Source organism: Xyrauchen texanus, chromosome 31, assembly GCF_025860055.1.
Source record: "Xyrauchen texanus isolate HMW12.3.18 chromosome 31, RBS_HiC_50CHRs, whole genome shotgun sequence".
NCBI lineage: Eukaryota > Metazoa > Chordata > Actinopteri > Cypriniformes > Catostomidae > Xyrauchen > Xyrauchen texanus.
The window spans coordinates 22,928,229-22,950,636 of NC_068306.1; the positions used below are offsets into that span (position 1 = coordinate 22,928,229).

General features: G+C 37.3%; 1 pseudogene; it reads right to left on the reverse strand.

Annotated features, from left to right (window-relative positions):
- Window positions 1–602: 602 nt before the first annotated feature.
- LOC127625331 (pyruvate carboxylase, mitochondrial-like) overlaps window positions 603–22,408 on the reverse strand; it is a 196,459-nt pseudogene continuing 174,653 nt past the window's right edge.

The following is a 22,408-nucleotide window of genomic DNA, read 5'->3' on the forward strand; positions in this document are numbered from 1 at the left end:
GAAACAGAGGCATCAGACGAGCCCTAGGAAAATTCCACATGAAGGTGGCCTGAAGCCATCATGGAGTTTATAAATGCTCTTTAAAAATTGAGTCATCGATCCTCATTGGCCTCAGTTGAGTTCACTTCAGCCAAAGCCACCTGGGTAACAACTCCACCTATTCTCCACCTTTGCAAGAGACGCACTCAAGTTTAAGACTCAGGAGACCATCCAATCCATTCTGATCTAATCCTGCTGTTATTTTTCTCACTAACAAAGCAAGCAAGGCCATTGGTCAAAACATTGGGTTTATATATATATATATATATATATATATATATATATATATATATATATATATATATATATATATATAATATCTGTCTGTAATTGGTGCCCCAGTAAAGGAGGGACTGTGCATTAAATCTAATAGCTCTTGAAGTTGATTTCAGAGATTTGAAAGCCCTGGTAAACTAAACTACCATGCTTTGAGCTTACAGTGTGTAAACAATTGTGACCAAACATCCTGGGTGCAAGATTTAACACGACTTGGAATACATCTAATTAAGACTCATTCTGTCATTTTCTTTATTGTTTGTTCTGCTTTCAGTGTAAAACTTTTAGTTTTCACTACATTCATTAATACTAATTAAACTTTGATTAACACTAACAAATAAGACACAAAAGTCAGCAAATTCAAGAGCGCAAGTACAAACACATTTTCAGATACAGATTCTCTCAAAATAAGCCAAACTGTCTCATTCGCAATGTGTAGTTCCACTGTAAAGATGTCTGTCTCCTTATATAACTGTGGTATATCTTGGTCGTGTGTGTGTGTGTTCAGCCTTGCAGGTATTGGCAGGGGTGATGTGTCATTCTCCCTGCTGGTGGCCTTCAATATATCTACTCATTGATCTCCAGAATAAGATCATCTCCTTCCAGGGTGCTGTCGGCCGTAACGTACACCTTGGCCACGGTGCCAGAGAGTGGAGAGTTAACCACCGTCTCCATTTTCATGGCGCTGAGGACGCAGAGTGGCTGTCCTTTCTCCACCTGCTGGCCCTGTTCCACCTTTACCTCCACCACCTTACCAGGCATAGGAGCTCCAATCTGCCCACGAACGTCCTTCAGGGCTTTAGGGTGGAAATGCATCTCCTAGAAACCCAAGAAAATTAATAGAGGTTGATAATGCACAGATCTGATCTTTTGACACATCTGCTTCTTGTTCTGTCCGTTTACATTCACTTCCTTTATAATATTAATTATATTATAATATTATTAATAGTCATTTTTCACTCTCAAATCAAATTGTTTCAGTTATAAAATCCATAAGCGGCAGTGAAATCTAATAATTGTTGATTAGTTTTGAGAGTGAAAAACGGCTTTAATTTTGGTCTCATAATACAAACTGATTGTATGCCTTCAGAAGACTTGTTATATGATGAACAATCACATGGACAACATTTATGACCATTTTAGGTGCTTAATTTACAATGAGTCACTATGTACTGTCATTGTATTGAATTCAGTTGGCTGAAGCACCTGTGACTTGTTCATCATATAACAAGTCTTCTGAAGGCATACAATCAGTTTGTATTATGAGACCAAAATTAAAGCCATTTTTACATTCATTAAATGATTTAGAATTACATGAAGGTGAGTAAAAGACCCACTAAACTGTTAGTCAGCACTGTCTAGGGTTGTTGGAACTTCTGTAGTCTCGATGAGTGTTTAACATGAACATCTCTGAAAATATATATTTTTTTTTTACACGTCCTTGTTCTTAGAAATATCGACAAAACATCACAAGAATGCAATTAATTCTTCAAAGGAGAAAACGCATTCCTTCACGACTCGCATGTAGGAATTTCCATGTATTAATTAACCTTACCCGAGTGCCAATTGATGCTTTCAGACCAGAGCTAGCATGTCTGTCACATAACTTTGACCACATTTACATGCACATAACTGATTTTTAAAGGCTTTATAGAGTGTATATCTTTTTCCTCACTATTCTCCTCTGGTAATACAGCGATCTTACCATGTATTACGCAACATTCATTTTTCATTCTAATTTAATGGAATAGCTCACATTTATGTCCATCACATTGTTAAAATAACTGAAAACTTGAATGTATTGCAAAAGTTAAATTACTCAGTGAGAGTCATTGGCGGCTCTAGGGCGGGGCTTGCCGGGACTATAGCCCCGTCAGTAAACATATTAAAATAAATAATTAAAAACCTAATAATCTTAATAACATTAAAATGTGAGTGTATATGTATAAAACAAACTCAAAACCGGTTTCGATTATATTTGTTAGGGGGAGGAGTCAATTAGGCTATGTACTCAGATAAAGGCATGCATTAGCGATCATTGATCATCAACGAAATTGATTGAAGTTGATCATCAACATTGATCACAATGGAATACAATCTAATATGAAGCAAAACACCACAGACTTAAGACACCTCAAAATAGTCTAGAGGAGGACATTAACACAAGTCGACAGCCTCTGATTGAGCCTGTTATTCAAGAAGAGAAGCAGTGAAGCAAGACGGCTGGATAAGTGTAACTGTATACTAACAACTGTAGGATTTGTAGCACACGTTTCATCTCTGGTAAGTGAATGCATATGATGCATACACGTATATCAAAATATTGTTAGCACATTTGACTATAAAATCTGCAAATTCAAGCTCAAAAGCACAAACACATGTTCAGACAGATTCAGACAGATTCTCTAAAAATAAGCGCAATCGTCTTTCCTCTCTAATTCGTAATTTGTGGTTCCATCGAAAAGGTGTTAGCCTCCAAATTGTGCTTATTATAGTGCTTGCCATTTCACAACAGCTTGACATCTCCTAGCTCAAGAATAACTTTTGATTAAACATGCATAAATAAAAAATAATTCCATTAGAGCTATTTAAAATTGTGAAATAAGAGGTGAATTGGATACAAGACTTAGGTTATATCAACAAACAGTATATTGCATCTGTATAGGATTTAGAACCACATCAAGTTATGAAAGTTTTCCTAATTGAATGTGGAAAATCAAATATTTTTTTTTTTTGCTGTTTATACCCATGCAATAAGATCCGATCTCTGCGATATAGTGGCAAAAAAATTGGAATTGGTAAATGTGGTCTAAGGGGCCGATCACAAGAAAGCTTCCTGAAGGGGAAGATGGGGAATGTGCAGGTTTTACTCTCAAGGAACAAACTCTCAAACACACATAATAAAAGCCCCAACTAAGTAAAATTAAGGAAATAAGAAACGCACCTTCATGGCCACAGTGTCCTTGACAAGGACGGATCTCAGCTGACCGTTGAGTTCAAAGAACACCTCTCTTTGGCCGGCTTTATTCAGGTCTCCTAGAGCCAAAGCCTTGATGTGGAGTATCTTACCTCTTTCCAACTCCACCTGAGAAAGAATGGAATAACAGTGAGGGAAGAAAAAAGTTTTGATGGTCAGGGGATGAAATGGATGACACGAAGATTTATGGCACAGTTACAGCAAATAAAAATGTTATGCTACTAATGTTACATTTACATTTACGTATTTGGCAGACGCTTTTATCCAAAGCGACTTACAGTGCACTTACTACAGGGACAATCCCCCTGGAGCAATCTGGAGTTAAGTGCCTTGCTCAAGGACACAATGGTGGTGGCTGTGGGGATCGAACCAGTGATATATAAAAAATATATAAAAAAGCATCACTGCCACCTCAAATTCTTCAGCAATCTTGGGAAAAGTCTGGTGTTGAGACAGTCCACTGGCCCAAAGGTTCTAGTGAACTCTTTGTACTCCTGGAACACTTTGGGGTACATGGCTGCTGACATCACATCTTCTGGGGTAATTTCATCACGGTGCACCTCTCGTAGTTGCTTCTCCAAGGCCTGAAAATCCATCGGGGGGAGGGAGGCTCCAGGACGTCCCTCCACACGGGGAAGAGACTTCAAAACCTGAGCCACAAATAAGTTATGAGAACCCCAAATAACGTTGCAAGGTTTCTGAATAGATATTTAAAGATAAATTCCCTGAAATATTAATACTACTCTGTAGTTTCAATTGGCATTGCTTGTAAGTTTATGAAATAAAGCATTAGCAATCCCCTGAGCCCCAAACTGAATTTAAGAATATTTATAGCTGATCATTAGCAGAAGCAGGATTCATTTCTCCCTATTGTTTCATTTAGACAAATTTAAGTATCTAAACAGCAGAATTGAGAAACTCGAAAAACAGCGACTAACAAAGTATTACATTTAAGATGAAATGTACAGTGGGCCCAAAAGGTATTTGGACACATTTGGACACTCAATTCACAAAAAAATATAGATGAATTTCATTGCATTAGAACATAATATCAAAACAAGTGTCATCTGCAAACAAATGATGCAAGACCTTTTTTCAGAACTACAGTAACTTTACTTTTCATTGCTACTGTATTTTTGTAATTACTTTTAACCAAAGATCTGTCTATAATCCATCCATCTATCTATCTATCTGTCTATCTTCCATCCATCGATCTATCTATCTATCTATCTTCCATCCATCCATCCATCTATCTATCTATCTATCTATCTATCTTCCATCCATCGATCTATCTATCTTCCATCCATCCATCCATCCATCCATCCATCCATCCATCCATCCATCTATCTATCTATCTTCCATCCATCGATCTATCTATCTATCTATCTTCCATCCATCCATCCATCTATCTATCTATCTTCCATCCATCGATCTATCTATCTATCTATCTTCCATCCATCCATCCATCCATCCATCCATCTATCTATCTATCTATCTATCTATCTATCTATCTATCTATCTATCTATCTATCTATCTATCTATCTATCTATCTATCTATCTATCTATCTTCCATACATCTATCTATCTATCTGTCTATTATCCATCCATCCATCCATCCATCTGTCTATCAATCTATCTATCTATCTTTTTAATGTTACAGTAACCCTAATAATGTTACAATAAGACAGATTGATAAAAATAAGGCTAGTTCCATGTTGCATGAATGTTATGTTTGTTATCTAAAATATAAGCAAAGCAGATGGCCAACTAATTCTCAAAAAAATAATTTATTCATTCAAAATAAATTATCTGTGTATCATGCACAGAATCGCTTTAGAGCAGGCATTGTTCCTGGTGAAGTGAGAAACATTTGTCAAGGAAAGAACTGATCTCGCACACTAATGGCTGCTGGGTAACTGAGGCGTTCAAGACAATGGGAACGGCACGGTTTTCCCACATGTATCTCTGACAAGCACATTGCAGTGTTACTCTACACCAGATACTGCAGGAAACCCTCTAAAGAAAAACTTCAAACAGATTGAGATCCAATCTAACATCTTTTTAGTGAGAGGGCTGATTATTAATTTATGTGGTACACTACAGTGATCTTCAATAATTTGGCTATTTGTATTTATGCAGTACTGTACATTACAAGATTTTCTTTTCTCTGGCCCAACCCAAACTGAGCAGCTACCCTCTTTACACACACATCTACAAAAGTTACAGGATCCAAAATTATCACTCTGCAAGCACCAAATAGGGGTAAAAACTCACATTTGGCTTTGGAGAGTAAATAAAACGTTGTTACATGCCAGTTGGCCAGTAACCGTATTAGGAACTGCAAAATGATATGATGGCTGCAAATGATTAAAATCAAAGACATTCAAACTTCTGTAAAACTATCGTAAGGGTGTACTTGTTAATATAAGTTAATTCGATTTGTTAACATGAACTAACAATGAATAACACTTTTGCAGCACATATAAATGTTCATAATGTATAGTTGATGCATATTCAACTACCACGAACAAACAATAAACAATTGTAAAAGTTTAAACAAACATTAACCAAGATTAATAAATACAATAAAATATTATTGTTGATCATTAGTTCACGAAATCTAATCATTTAATTTAATTAACTAATTGTAACGCATACAATCTGATTGTAAAGTGTTACCCAAACTTCTACTTAAGGAAACATCTTTTGCAACTTTAAAATTAAAGCAAATACACAGTGCCTTGTTTGTCCACAAATATAAAGGGGCAAAAAAAAAAAAACAATAATCACTTTGTCATGTATTTTTTGTATAAAAATAATGCAAAAAACTATGAAATTTGTTTTAATTCAAATCTGATCATTTTTTTTTTTAATTCACCCACCAGTAGCAGTTGTGTTATGAAGCTAATTTGTACTTGTACCGAATCTCTACATCTCTCTTTGAGATCAACACTAATTTCAATATATTTAGCCTAGCTGAATAGCTATACAGGAGTTTTAAATTTGTCTCGACTGGTTTGTTTTCTCACAGCAGCTTGGGAAATGCTCTATGCAGTATAGGGGGTCGTACCTTTGACCTAAATGGTTCCGGGAAGCCTCCATGGGGGATGCCTATGTGTCCTTGCAGGAACTCTACCACAGAGAGGGGGAAAGAGAGCTCATCTGCTCTCTCCTCCACCTCTGCCCGACTCAGAGAGTTCTGCACCATGAACTGCGCCAGATCGCCAACAATCTTAGAGGAAGGTGTTACCTGAAGGGAGGGGATGGGAGGAGAGATAAGAGAGAAAGGAAAGATATACTTGCTTAAAGCACCATCAATACAACTCGGCTCTCTGTCAGGCTTATACGCCATCAGGCTGCTTGGCCAATATGAACTTGGAAGAGAAGCAGTAAATTGCTAAAATAATTTTCTTACTCTGTATTTTTGTCTTGTCCTCCAGAAAAAAATCTGAACAGTATGTAAGGACTGTCTAAAGCCTCAACATTATCAACATGATCAATAATTGGCTAAAAAACCTGTTTATGCAATGTTATACACATGTCTCCTGGTGAAATATGCATGCTGTTCTACTTCAAGAAGGCAGCCTTGTAAAATCAATTGCAAAGTAGCCATCTCTACACGTCTACTGATGGAACATCTTTGTTAATTTTTATAAAATAATGGCAACAATAACACTGATTCTGATATTTCAAAATGAATATTTACTGGATTAAAACAACTTGTGATTTATCATCATTTTGTACATTATTTTACAGAAAAATCACATTGAAAATGTATAAAATATGATACATCAGGTATCTGAGGCATATCTTAAAAGATAATTGTATTGAATATGATGATGTATTATGTCCACTACAACAAAAATGCAATTCAGTCATAACTCTCGTAATAAATTTAATGTGGATCTGACAAGTTGGTAGTTTTAGTCTCAGCAGACTAGATCTGAGTTCAGCATGTAAGAAAAGCTGCTGCACAATCAGACATAAAAATCACAATGAAGCAAAGCTTGACCATTGGTACTGGGGAGGAGGAGGGTTTTAGAGTTAAAAACTCACATGCATGCAGTAAAACCAGCTTACTTGAAAAACTACTACTTCAAAAATTGTAATGTTAGACAAATAGAAAGTACGCAAGTTGATTGGCTAACAGATTGTTTGTCACAAATTGTATTGTCAAAGGACTTGCGCCGTGCAGAATATCGTTTATGTATAAGACTGAAAACATCTTTTCAGCTTAATTTACAGTATATATATATATATATCTTTAAAAGCTTTTTTTTTTCTCCCCTTTTCTCCCCAATTTGGAATGTACAATTCCCAATGCACACGAAGTCCTCATAGTGGCGTATTGACTCGCCTCAATCCGGGTTGCGGAGGACGAATCTCAGTTGCCTCCGCGTCCGAGACTGTCAATCCACACATATTATCATGTGGCTTGTGGAGACCTAGCGCGTGTGGAGGCTCACACTATTCTATGCAGCATCCACGCACAACTCACCACGTGCCCCACCGAGAGCGAGAACCACATTTATGGTGACCACAAGGAGGTTAACCCAACATGACTCCTACCCAGGCCCCCTATCTTTAATATCTTTAAATATACTGTGCTCCTCAAGCAAAACTGTCTTGTTTTAAGGATGATAAGATATTTCTGAAGTATGGAAAACAGACATGTGGCTTTAAGAGAGCAGATAACATTCACAATCATCATCATCAAAAGGCAAAAGGAAGAAGAATGGCAGAAAAAGAAACAGTGTGGCACTAATGAAATCCAGCATCAACATGTTGCTTGTTAAGCAGAGCACTGCTCAGCCTTCAATATTGACAATATTAACAGCAAGGGGACTCTGAGGAACGGGCACAGAAAGCCGGCTATCTTCGATCATTTAATTAAGCCCAGGGAAATGAAAAGCAGCAAGCTGAGACCAAACACTCACAGACGCCTTTGATTGGGGGAGATCAGACAGAGCCTCTGTGAAACATAACAGATAAGCTTTGCTTAAAGCTCTCTCAGTTGATCTGTCTCTGGGCCATAGGAGAGACAGGGACAGGATAATTTCTTCTCTCCCTTCTTCTGCCCCCTTTTTTTGCTAAGTTATTTTTATTCAATTCCATCTGGAGATTGAGACGGTTGCAATGGATTGAGAGGGATGAGGAGGAGGCAGAGGGAAAGAGAGAGAGAGAGAGAGAGAGAGAGAGAGAGAGAGAGAGTGCAATTAAATCTGTGATTCAGAGAGCAGCACTTAGGTCCAGGCGGCTCATGATCTTGCGAGCGTGAGCAGATTTTGAGAGTTAGGGTGAGACCCTTCAGAGCGCATTGGGTAATAATTAAGCTCTATTTAACCTGGGAGAGTGCAGCATATGAACGATGTAAACGACACCATTCAGGATGGTCATGTGACACAATTATGGCACAAGAACTTTCTTAAATGTGCAATTCGCTGATGTAAAAAAAAAAAAAAAAACATTAAAAACAGCACCCAATTTACACACAAATCAAAAGCGTAATGTTTGAGATATTTTGTGAATTTCATAATTGGCTTCCAACTTGGAATGCAATAAAGGGGTAAAACTTCATTTAAATCTGAGAGAATTAATAATGAACTGGAATATCAAGAATTCTAAAAATGAAAAACTAGATTTGACAGTATGCTGGAAGAACAAAGTATGAAATTGGCTTTGATGAAGTAAACAAAGCTGAATATTGGTGCATATTTGGACTTTTGTTTCACATTTAAAATGTATTAAAGTCTTTGCATAAAAGTTTTTGTCTTCATATACAGTATATATATATACATATATATTTATTTTTAAGTTTCAAGGCTTCAAATGATCAAACAATTGATATATACAAAGGGTTTTTGGACAATTTCTGGTTGAAAAACTTTGTGGAAACCTGTGGTTGCTCAACCATTTCTGCTATTACAGTACTTGTAACAAACTGGCAAAGATAAATTAGGTTAATTCTGAGAAAAGCTATCATTTGTTTGCTGATGCCACTTGGTTTGATGGTTTGTTTTAATGCAACATCTAATAAATACAATGTTATTCATAGATGTTTATGTGTGACTTGTGTCCAAATATTTTTAGGGTTTTTATATAATATTTAGCTGAATAACTGAGGTTGCACATCATGACATTTTTTATTAGATTTGTAAAATTCTATTAAAACACTGTGCTTAAAATTTAAATTTTGCGTCTTGGTTTTATTTTGACAAATAGAGCAGCATTTTTCGTCTGCTTATACAAAGTTCTCGTAAATATAACCAAATGATCTGAGTAACTGAAGTTTCAGTGGATTTTATGATGTTAATTACATCTTATGACAGAATTCTTAGAGGACTTTCTAAAGCTATAAAGCAGTCTCTAAAGAGAAGCCTTTCGAGAATTTTGAAAAAAATGTCAGGCCAGAAGTCAAACTTTCAACGTAAATAGTTTCCAAAGAAAAACAGAATTAAACTGCATATTAATTTCTTTACAAAACTATAAAGTTTATTACTTTATTTTTTTTTTAAAGCTTGAAGATGGTTGAGATAATTCCCAGAGTGTGCAGAGCTGTAATCTAGGGACAAGTGACTTAACATTTCTTTGGTCACTACATACCCATACGTCCATTTGTGCTTTCTCACAGTTTTTATGGCTTTCCTGACATTTTAAAATGAGGAAAATATCAATAATAAAGTACAAATAGATTTGTCTAAACATCTGACTGGTAGTGTAGTTAGAGCTAAATATTTTGCATTAAGATGGAAAAATTGGTACAACACATTTGCACTTTTCAATTGAACAAAATAAATCAAAATACTGTATGTCACGATGCAAACTGACTTTTGAACATGCTTTATATCAGATTAATATCAGCAAGTCAGGAAATGGAAAAGTGCGATAATATAAGGAATGACACAAAGCATGAGCATTTGATAACATATCTTTAAATATGTTAAATATCTCAATCTTTAAGTGTATGAAACAGAACATGTGTGGAAAGATGTCGACCTAATTAGTTAAAAGTAGGGCTGTCAATCCATAATTTTTTTTAATCTAATTAATTACATGGTGTCCCGATTAATTAATCACAATTAATCGCATATACAAATATATGCTGAGAAAGCCCCTCATATAACAATAATTCAATATATAATGATTAAATAATTATACATAGTTATCTATAAATATAAAAAAATTATATCTATATATATATATATAATTTAAAAAAAAATCAGATAATTAAAATGCATTACATTCTTGTAGCAGAAGAGTTAATCATTGATAAAACAATATAAAAGTAGCTTTAGAATAAAAAGTATTGGAGGGCTTGTTTATGAGTGGTGGTGGCGTAGTGGCTAAAACACAGGGCTGTTAACAAAAAGGTCGCTGTTTCGAACCCCACGGCCACCACCATTGTGCCCTTGAGCAAGGCACTTAACTCCAGGTTGTTCCGGGGGGATTGTCCCTGTAATAATTGCACCGTCAATTTTTTTTTAGAAACAAGCCAGGGGTATACATAGTACACAATACTACAGATATATTTTACAATAATGCCAAGACATTATATTCATTACATAGTGCAATGCTTTTCAATGCTTTGGAGTTGTTGGAGGTACAAAGAGTATTTAAATAATATATTAAAAACAAATTCTCCAAAAAACTACTGCGTGAGCACATTCCCAAAAAAGGTGAGGGGCAGATTAATCTACAGCATTACAGAAGGAGCAAAGTGCATCTATTTCAGAGAGCATGTTTCTTAAATAAAGATTGACTGGGTAAAAACGGTGTAACAGTTTAAAGGACACCTCCTTAACCGGTAATTAAATATTTGTGAGGTAAAGACCATATGATAGGGTGACCACCTGGCTATTGCTCTGTTGCAGATCAGCAGACCTGATTTTATGGGACAATGTGGGACACGAGGAGAGATAACTTACTATTATTGTACTAGGTGAATAAATATTGATTTTATATTAGATGTATTTTTGCAGTGATGTTAAATGTTAATGACGGAGCTGTGAACGTCACTCAGTTTGGCATAAGGTCTATGATAAAAACTCATTTTAACAGCTCAGACCTACTCAATGTAAATATAATGAAGTGAAAATAATAATCTAATCGTTAAAAAGCACATTTCCAAATAAGCGCATCAATTCCATTATTAAAGACTAGAAAGATTAAATGCGTTCTTACCGGATTTAGTGCATCTTGAATTAAATTTTTTTGGCTGCTTCGAGTAGGGCCTTCACTATGGGCTGAAATATGTGCCACCAGAAACTGAATTTGAACCATTTATATTTGAATTTGAATGGCTAAACTTGAATAATTGCATTGAAAAACTGAATTTGAATCACATAATTTGAAATTGTATTGTTTAATTAAAATTGAATTTATTCAAAAACTGAATCTGAATTGTATCATTTGAAATTGAATTTATTCGTTTGGAACTAAAGTCCAATAAAATTTGATCCTCACTGAAAATTAAACTCTCTATATATCTTCACATTCACTTCTCACAATTCAGATTCAGTTCTCAAATTCAATTTCAAGTTACTGAGACAGACATCCGGGTATTTGGAGGATGAAGGAAGAGCAATCGAGCGCAGATCGATAGATAGCGTTCATTGGCGCACAGGACTCCTCTTGGGCCAATCAGCACCAATGTTTTGGAGCACAGTACGTTACCCGCCATGAAACAAAGAAGAAGTGCTTGCCTGACTTGCGTGACCACCACCACCATGGATTCGGCTGGGACAAATACGGTAATGAATTATTTTTTTTACGATCTAACGATCTTTTGTTTAACTGTTGTTAATGTTATAGCTATTTTGTAGAAACAGGGAAATTAAATCTTTCTCCGACGTTGCAAACAGTAGCTATAATCCCACGCTTTTATGGTAGCCTACTAGCTCTTGTAACAACATTTTTGCCTGGTGTTTATTATTTCTAAGCGTTTGCCTCTTCCTCCGGTGAAAATGTTGTTGCAAACGTAGCTAGTGTTAGCCGCCGCCAAGTAGACTGGTCATGTCTTCAGTGTGATTTTTTTCCCGATAACTTCTCCTCGTGGTTGTCATTGTCAGAGTAACGTTACTGAGAGGGAGAGAGAGAGAGAGAGAGAGAGAGAGAGAGAGAGAGAGAGTAGTAAGCGTGTAAGTTATGTGTCGCTGTGTTTGGCAGGTGCTAGCATAATGTAAGGCCATAAACTTCAGGGCAATTACACCATAGCACTAGCCCTATTCATTTGAATTGAATGCATAAGTTAGTTAATTCCGTTTGACTAGAACACAAAAATAGCACATTTACACTTCGAAAGAAAGCGATACAGCTTCCTGCACAACAGAGCAGTGCAAGTGGCTGATGCCATCACATGTAAAAAGATAAGGTGACACTGTATTTTTTGGACACTGTAACTGTAGGCTAAATTATGATGTTAAATTAATGTTTATATTGTGCCCCTTTGGTTACTTAATCAGGCAGATTGCTTGTCTTCATCTAGCCTACGTTTCATCTTCTTTTAGGGGATTTTCATTATATTCCATCATACCTAATGTTGGGGATTATTAAATTATTTCTATTCTATATTCTGCCTTAACATGTGTAGCTTGTGACAATGTGGTCAGTCACAATTTCCCTGTTGGACAAAGAGAAGCTAAGACAGCAAAGACCCACATAAACACAGTTTGGCATCTCAATCCTGTGATGATAGCCTTACCTGTTTTGCTCACAGCCATAGGATAAACGCCAGATTTATACTGCATATAGATATGTTATGGTTATGGACCACAGAAATGTGGACTTAATGATCTTCTTTGTGTTAACTTATTTTCAGATTCCTGCTGCTCCAGTAGCTCTGATCGACTTCTCTGCTAAAGCCAACAAAAAAAAACTTGACCGTTCTATTGATGGCAGGACAACTGAAAACCAGGTTGGGAAATCACTTTCATGCCCAAGAGTGAAGAGAGGGTCAGAAACATATGCTAGTTTTTTGAGACTTTAAGCAAAAACTGTCCAAGGAGTGCAGCACTGATGGCTAGGAGCCTTACTACAAAGAATTCATCCCCAAATCTAGTATGCTTCCTAAAACTGTTCTTGAATACAGAACACCAGAGACTCTGCAGCTACCCCCAAAGAGCTTGGAGAGCTATGCCAGGTATTCCAGCTAGAAGAGCTCATCATGTCCCAGGTCCAGGCTGTAGAGAGGGCAACTCGAAGTCAGAGTGCAAGCAGGATTTGGTTTAGGCAAAGAGCTGGACGCATAACTGCTTCCAAGCTGAAACAAGCTATTAAGACCAACCCCCAGCAACCATCCAAGAGCTTGATCAAGGCCATATGCTACCCAGAAGTATATAGGTTCACCACAGCCGCTACAAGGTAGTTAGGGTTTGAATTAGGGTAAGGCAGAGGTAAGGCCTCGTGTAAACAGTGTTTATGTCCAGAAAAAGAAACACTGACAACAGAGGGTATAATTTGGATAAAAAAGAAGCTTGTCTATTCAGTAAATGTATCTTACTGGTGGAATATTAAATGAAATGTATAGTAACACATTGCTTTGGTGCACGTTAGTTATTAGTTATAGGGTTATAAGACTATGGTTATGCAGGAGTAGAACTAAGTATAGGGGTTAGGGAAATGGCATTTAAATCACTGAACTGGCTCTACACATCCAATACTAAGTAATCATTTCCTTTTCATGTTCTGCATGTGTACTGTGTACAGTTATGGATACAAACATGAAGCACAAGCCAGAGGAGTCTATGAGAAGCTGATGGGTCGGGAGCATGCAGGCTTCTCCTGTATGGACAGTGGTCTCTGGCTGAACCCCAAGTGGCCATACATGGGGTCCTTCCCTGATGGGATTGTTGCTTGTGACTGTCACGGAACTGTCATCTGCAAGATTAAGGTAATATTACAGTCTCTGTTGTAGTAAAGTCCCTAAATCTCGAGACTGAGTCGTGTCTCAAGTCCTAAACTGAGCAAAAAGGCAGAAAATATATTTGTTAATCTATTGTTCACGTGTCCTTCTCTCTGTGATTTTAGTGTCCACACTCTCACCAAGATGAAGCCAATCTGCGCTTGTGTGCTGGGGAAAAGGGCTTCTGCCTCATCAATGATGGGGATAATGTCATGCTGGACCGTACTCATGACTACTACTACCAAGTTCAGGGACAGCTTCACATTGTAGACGCTGAGTACTGTGATTTTGTTGTGTGGAACCACAATGACATTTTTGTTGAAAGGATTTTGCCCGATCTTGAACTTTAGGATGATGTTAGGCTTTTTTAGAAACGGTATACTTCCAGAAATACTGGGACAGCAAGTTACAAACTCACATGTGTAATGTAATGAAAGGATCCAGGCACTCTTGAAAGTGGGCTGTGTGATATTGCTGTTATATCAATACGGTTGTATGAGACAAGATTACATTTTGACTATTGTTATGAGTGTGGTCTTTGTGAGTTCTGGCTGTTGTATAATTTAAATGAAAAGATTAAATGCCATTGAGAAGACAGAATTATACATGGTGGTTTATTTACAAGATTAGATTTTTCAACAATTGTTATAATAACAAGAACATGGTGTGCAATAACAGATTAGAATCCATTTCATTACATATAATACATATAGCCAGTATAATTGGACTAGTGGATAAAAGTATTACACTTGTTGAAAACATATTAACAGACTGATATGTGTCGGGGCTCAGGTACTACTACTCCATGTCCTCTTACTTATCATCATCAGAGCCAAGAAGCAGGGATCAGGTATTGGACACTACATGTGTGAGGGCTCAGGTACTGGACTGACTGATTATTATCCCTCTCCCTCCTCCTTACTCCAATGGGACAATAGACTCCGAAAGATTAGACAAGCGCTAGGGCAACCTAAAAAGCCCCAATCAAGTCCAGAGACTACCGGTAACTTAATAAGCATTACTAAGTAAATGAGCATTTAATGACAACCTAATGCTATATAAACACAGACACAAAAAACACGTTGGCTAGCTAACATACCTCCGACGAAGTGGTCGCTGCAGACACGGGCATTAACAGACTCTGCTCCTCCCGACCGCAGACGTACGTTAAAAATCAACTTTTTACGGCGTTGTTCTGTGAGCTTTTTACATTTCTCACCTTTATGAGTGACAATCTTCGGTACTCTATAAAAACCCTTTCCCTTTTCTCGATTAGAACGATTGGAGCAGCCGTAAACTACACAAAACATTGGCATTTTGCCAGACGGCAGATCCTCAGCTATTTCACTTCCTGCCCTCCATCTGAATTGCGCGCTCTCGCGATGCAGCAGCGTGACGTCACGTGAAACCAACCTATGAACGCTATCTATCGATCTGCGCTCGATTGCTCTTCCTTCATCCTCCAAATACCCGGATGTCTGTCTCAGTAACTTGAAATTGAATTTGAGAACTGAATCTGAATTGTGAGAAGTGAATGTGAAGATATATAGAGAGTTTAATTTTCAGTGAGGATCAAATTTTATTGGACTTCAGTTCCAAACGAATAAATTCAATTTCAAATGATACAATTCAGATTCCGTTTTTGAATAAATTCAATTTTAATTAAACAATACAATTTCAAATTATGTGATTCAAATTCAGTTTTTCAATGCAATTATTCAAGTTTAGCCATTCAAATTCAAATATAAATGGTTCAAATTCAGTTTCTGGTGGCCCATACTTCCTCAGTCATTATGACTGTAGAACTCCTGGCATGTGTAGGTGTTCACTTTCACCAGGAGTTCACTTTTGATGAGGTCCACAGATGCTCAGTTCCTTATCTCTGTCCACGCAGCGGTCACCAGTGAAAACACCCTCTCCACGAATGCGTTGGTGACAGGATTGCTCAAAGTCAAAGATATCAGAGCTGTCATGTTTGGGGCAATGAAATGCTCCAGCTGAGCTGTCCGTGAAACTTGTGAAGGCATACCCTGCACTCTCCTTTTTTAGGGTCACATGTAACTGGTTTTAACCATGTACATATTTTCTCCAATTATTTATTATACGAACAAAGACAATTTTTCTTCTCAGGAGCTCCGGATAAACACATTTTTCTGTTGCAGTTTTTTCCCGCTCTGGCTAGAAAAAGGCTGCGCTGCGCATGTTCAGTGTTTTCTTATTAACTTTTCTTTAGTGATTTTGTAATTAAAAAGGACGATGAAATAAAATGATGCCGAAAAAATGATACAGACAAAATTGAAATGCGGGACACTGCTTATGACTTGCGGGACGCGGGACAAAGCTTCCCATTTCGGGACTGGTGGTCACCTTACCATACGACCTGCGTCAGACACGCTTGTGTCACGTCTCGGGTGTGTTGCGTCATAAAAATAAAATGTTTAGGTCACTGTGTCAAGTTAAATATAGTTTAATACTCAATCTTTAAACACACATTGAGATCCCTTAGTTCGCATTTGAACCCTTAGTAATGCATATCTGTGTTGTTTTCTTCACTGTATAAACCGTGTGTTGCTCACACAGCTGAAATTTCACTTACTGCCCTCTGGAGTAAACAGGTGGTACTACAAGCATGCGATTAAAGCGTACATTTTTTAACGCGTTATTTTTTGTATTGTTAATCGCGTGTTATTAACGCATTAACTCGACAGCCGTAGTTAAAAGGTACTTTATCTTTGCTTTATATCAAGGCTAGGTTCTTTCTAAGCACACTTTTGAAAGGTTGAAGGAGTTTATCTTGTCTTGTTTCACATGTACTTGTTTCATGCACACCGTCTTGTGTCCTGCAACATTCAAGGGATAGTTCACCCAGAAATGAAAATTCTCTCATTATTTACTCACCCTCATGCCAGATGCATATCTCAGCTAAGTTGGTCCATACAATGCAGGTGAATGGTGGCCAGAACTCTGAAGGTCCAAAAAGCACATAAAGGCATCATACAAATAATCCATATGACTACAGTGGTTTAATCAATGTCTTCTGAAGCAATCCAATCGGTATTGGGTAAGAACAAACCAAAATATAACATTGTACATCTTTCCATTGCAGTCTCTAAGCACGATCATGATTTCAAGCTCAGTTACACTTCCTAGTGCTTGGCACATGCACGGAGCGCTTGATGGCGCTATAGGAAGAGTAATCAAGCTTGAAATCATGATTGCCAAGGAGACTGCTGCCAAGATTTAAAGTGTAAAAGGAGTAACATTTTTGTCTGTTCTCACCCAAAACCTACAGGATTGCTTCAGAAGACATTGATTAAACCATTTGGGTTGTATGGATTACTTTTATGATGCCTTACTGATTTTTGGAGCTTCAAAATTGCATTGAATGGACCTAAAGAGATGAGATAGTGTTGTGAAAAAGTATTTGCCCTCATTCTGATTTCTTCTGTTTTTGTCTATAACTCATACTAAATTGTTTCAAAATCTAACATAAAACAAAGGCAATCTGAGTAAACACAAAATTACTGCCAGACCTGTTCAAACAAATCAACACCTAAACAGAACGTTTTCTGCAGCATGAAGTTGATTGACTAAAGGTCTCACCAAATAGCACACTATGCCACGGTCAAAAGAAATTCCAGAAATTAGGAAAAAGGTAATTGAAATATATCAGTTTCAAGAAATGTCACAGTTCATGACTCCACTATCAGAAAGACGATGGCAAAAAATGGCATGTATGAAAAAGTGGTAAGGGGGAAAACCACTGCTAACCCAGAAGAATATTAAGGTGTCTGAATTTTGCCAAAACACACCTTAATGAACCTCAAAGCTTTTAGGAGAATGTTTCTGTGGTCTGATGAGTCAAAAGTGGAACTGTTTGGAAGACAGGGGTCCTGTTACTTCTAGCGTAAATGAAACACAAGCATGGTGGTAATAGTCTGAAGATGCTTTGCTGCTTCAGGGCCAGGGCAACTTGCAATAATTGAGAGAAACATGAATTCTGCTCTCTACCAAAAGATCTTAAAGAAGAACTTCCAGTCATCAGTCCATGAGTTGAAGCTCAAGCGCAACTAGATTATGCTGCAAGACAATGATCCAATGCTTAGGAGTAAGTCCACCACTGAATGTCTCAAAAGAAGCTAAATCAAATTTCTGACTTGAACCCAATTGAGATGTAGTGGCAGGACCTTAAACAGGCAGCTCATGCCCAAAAACCCTCCAATGTGGCTGAACTAAAGCAGTTCTGCAAAGACAAGTGGGCCAATTTCCACCATAGTGTTTGAAAGTTTGACCCTAGTTAAACAATTTAAAGGCAATGCTACCAAATACTAACAAATTGCATATAAACTTCTGACCCACTTGGAATGTGATGAAAGAAATAAAAGTAGAAATAAACTATTATTCTGACATTTCACATTATTAAAATAAAGTAATGATCCTAACTGACATTTAAATGTCAAGAATTGTGGAAGACTGAATTTAAATGTATTTGACTAAGGTGTATGTAAACTTCTGACTTCAACTGTAGGTGTTATATCACTTTTTTGCTTCAATAAAAAAAATATATTTGAAAACTGTATTTTGTTTTTACTCAGGTTGCCTTTGTGTTTGAAGATCTAAAACAACTGAATATGAAAAATTATTTTAAAAATATTTCTTTGTGTTCTGTAAAGGAAAGAATGTTACACACATCTGGGAAGGCATGAGGATTAGTTAATGATGAGAGAATTTTCATTTTTGGGTGAACTATTCCTTTAATATGTTCTGTTTTTGCCATCACGTTTAATTTCCTTTATGTCCTATAACCATTCCTGTTCTTCATGTGAAATTAGCTGACCCGATTCCTCTTCTAAAATTACTAAACATTCAGAATTCATGTGGAAGAGTGAAGTGTTTGGATTGTATAATTACTAGGGCAAATAAAGATTATTCAACGATATTATTTTGGCAGACAAGATAACATTGAATAACCATTCCAAAGGCTTTAGAAATCAATGTATTGTTTGTTTTATTTCTATATCAATGAACATAAGCCTACAGTCCACAACATTTCATTTTGCAATCAAGTTTGTCAATGTGTCCAAGGTGGACTAGAGGCTGTTAACGTATCTGCTTGCATAATTTTTAATTGTTTCATCCATGACATATGTGTCTATGACATATGTGTCAGACGAGTATATTTGGCCACTACATCATGTTCTTTTTTTACCTTAAATGATCCCTTTAAATTGACAGCAATGATAATTGCCTAATCTCTATATCATCACAATTCAACTAAAACTAAAAGTTTTGAATTAAAAAAAAAAATAAAGAATGTTGAATGAATGTCCAAAAACAAAAGGGGTAATTGCTCACTTTGATGAGGTCAACGAGCAGCTTGTTGGCTTCTACGTAGGCTTTCTTCACCTCCTTAAATTTGTTTCCCAGCCCCATACTGTGAGCTTGGAAGTGAAGGTTGGTGTACTGGCCTCCCGGGATCTCATTCTCATAAACATCAGCATTCCCAGACTTCATGGTGGCTGTACAGTCAAACGGTGCATAAAGGCCTCGTAATACTCACTGTAGTCAAAGACCTTCTCAAGAGAGATGCCTAAGAAAGCCATGCAGGTAGGGTGAGATAGAAGGAAATAAGGAATGAAAAGAAAGGAAGCAGACAGACACAGATAAATGTAACAAAAGAGAGGACCAGAGAGATTAGTCTACCAATATAAAAAGTATTCTGAGAAAAATTAGCACAACAACTGACTATCTGACATTAATATTTAATCAAAAACAATGAAACTCCTCGTCTCTTTAACAGACTGCGCAGTTAATCAGGCATTCTTCCAGATCTTTCAGTCCCTGAAAGATCAGCTCATGGGGGCCTGTATGTGGCATAAGCAGAAAATTGGTGGAGGAGCGTAGTTTGCTTCCTGCCACTCACAGCTTCATAAATTACCAGCAGTCAGTCAATTAATCGATCAATGAGGCGTGCCACTTGCAACAGAGTTTACATGCTACATTTGGCTCCCTCATTCTCACTAATTGCCCATCGCTGTGATCACAATAGCTTTCCTGTGCAAAAGATGGCATGCATATAGGCACTTTAAGATGTGTGCACGCCTGCCCATTATACCAAAACCAACTGCAGGAATAAAAACAGCACCCTTATAAAACTCACTTGCACACATTTTTCTTCTCTTACTCACTGCCACCTTGACTACAGGCTATTAGTCACTATTGATGGAAACAGTGTAAAAGCAGCGTGTCCAGCTCGGCCCATGCCCAGCGATCAATCAGCACACGTCAGTCAGTCCATGCATTAATCTCAAGCCACACAGCCTTTATGATGATGAACTGGCTTGAGTAGAGGAAAAGAAAGACACTATGGGAGGCGGAGGGTCCTGATCACAGGAAATGAGAGAGTGATGAAAAAGAAAACCAGATTTAAAAAAAACAAAACAAGGTGACCGATAAAACTGAAGGGGAACCACAGACAATTTTACTTACCATTTGCATTTTTGTTTTTCAATTAATCATGTCATAATTGTTTTACTGTTTAATGCAGGAGTAAATTAAAAGAAAGGGATAGATTTTGTTTTAGTGCCGCAGATGGAGTGCCGACCGGGAATGAGCAACCCCACCACCCACCACACCCCATCCCACAAACGGTTCACATGAAACATACACCATTAGTTTAATAAATATTGCATTGCGATAACTTACCACATATAGTGTGCCAAAATGCCCTGTTATTGGGGCAAGTTGTCAAATTTTTTTTATGTGTGTTCAATCAACTGTATCTTCTGTCCTGGGCAAAAACAGTATGACAGTTCAATAGGTTTTTTGTAAGCAATGCTTCAAGGTATGTGACTATGCAGAAATAACCCTGCCCTGAGAAATACTCACTTGAGTAAAAAGTGTGACATTTAGCTGTGGTATCCCCTATATTTGGCAGAACAAAATGCAATTAAATGCCAATGATACATTATTCTTATTAAGGCTTGTTCTTGTTTCTAGTTAAACATTGAGTTATGTCATAAAGATTCAAAAGCTATATGAAAGTGTGCTTCACCTTTTTATATTACCTTTGCTTTTTAGTTAAAAATTGGCTTGGTCAGAATGCAAGTGAATACAACAGACTGAAAAACTATAGAACATTTATCAGCCCTGTCTCCCTTTCTTTGCATCAACACATACAGCACCTTGTTTTTTAAACGCTGTAAACAGGTGATTAATACTGAATGCTGCAGATGGTGGGAAAAACGGTGTGGGGAGAGACAGAGACTACAATAACATTTCCATAGGAAACCTGACAGCCTCCAAACAATTCAATTACCAAGCAACTTAAACAAAAGAAACGTTCTGTGTTGGAGGGGGAAGGGGAGTATGGCTGAATCTTGGGGGAATAAACAAATTGAATCAACAAAGCGTCAAACACCTCCTCATCATGTGTGTGATGCATCACACACCCACGCCATGTGGACCTCGAGGGGAGGGAGGTCGCAAAAATACTTTGTTGGCTTACACAGCCTATAAAGTGGCCCCAAAAGGTATTTGGATACTTATGTCACGTTTCATACTTATGTTCGAAAATGTGTAAATATCAAGTCAAGTGCCATTTATTTTAAATATAGCATATACACACGTTAAGCAAATCATTTCACAAAAAGATTAGAACTTAAAAGAAACAGACTTTATACACTTTAAATCATTGCAAAAATGGTTCCGAAAACTGAAGTTAATTGTGATAAAGGGTCTAGAATCATTTGTTTTCAGATGCCACTAAGGTTTTGTATCATTTGTATCTAATGCAATGACATTTTCAGACATTTTCAAAGCTGATAAGTGTCCACAAGTGCACTTTTTTTGGGGCCAATGTATTAACATTAACAGTGTGTCTGAGAGGTACTGTAATGTGGGAGATCTTCGTGCATTTGGCAATATAGCAGCAGATGACGCAGTGACCCGTGACTGGTAACATTAACCTCACTGCAGCCCTGTGTCTTTGGCCACACACACAGACACACACTTGTGTGAGTAGGCACCGGGCCACGGGTTTCATCAGCCCAGGTTAAGCACCAGCAGCCACAGTAATGTCACAATTAAGGAAAGGTCAAGAGACCAGCCACCAACATTCAAATGATATCTGTCCACTCTGACCCCTCTCTCCAGTCTTTTCATTCTGCCCACTGTCATTTTCTCTCAGTTCTCCTCCCTATCTGTGAGTTGTCCA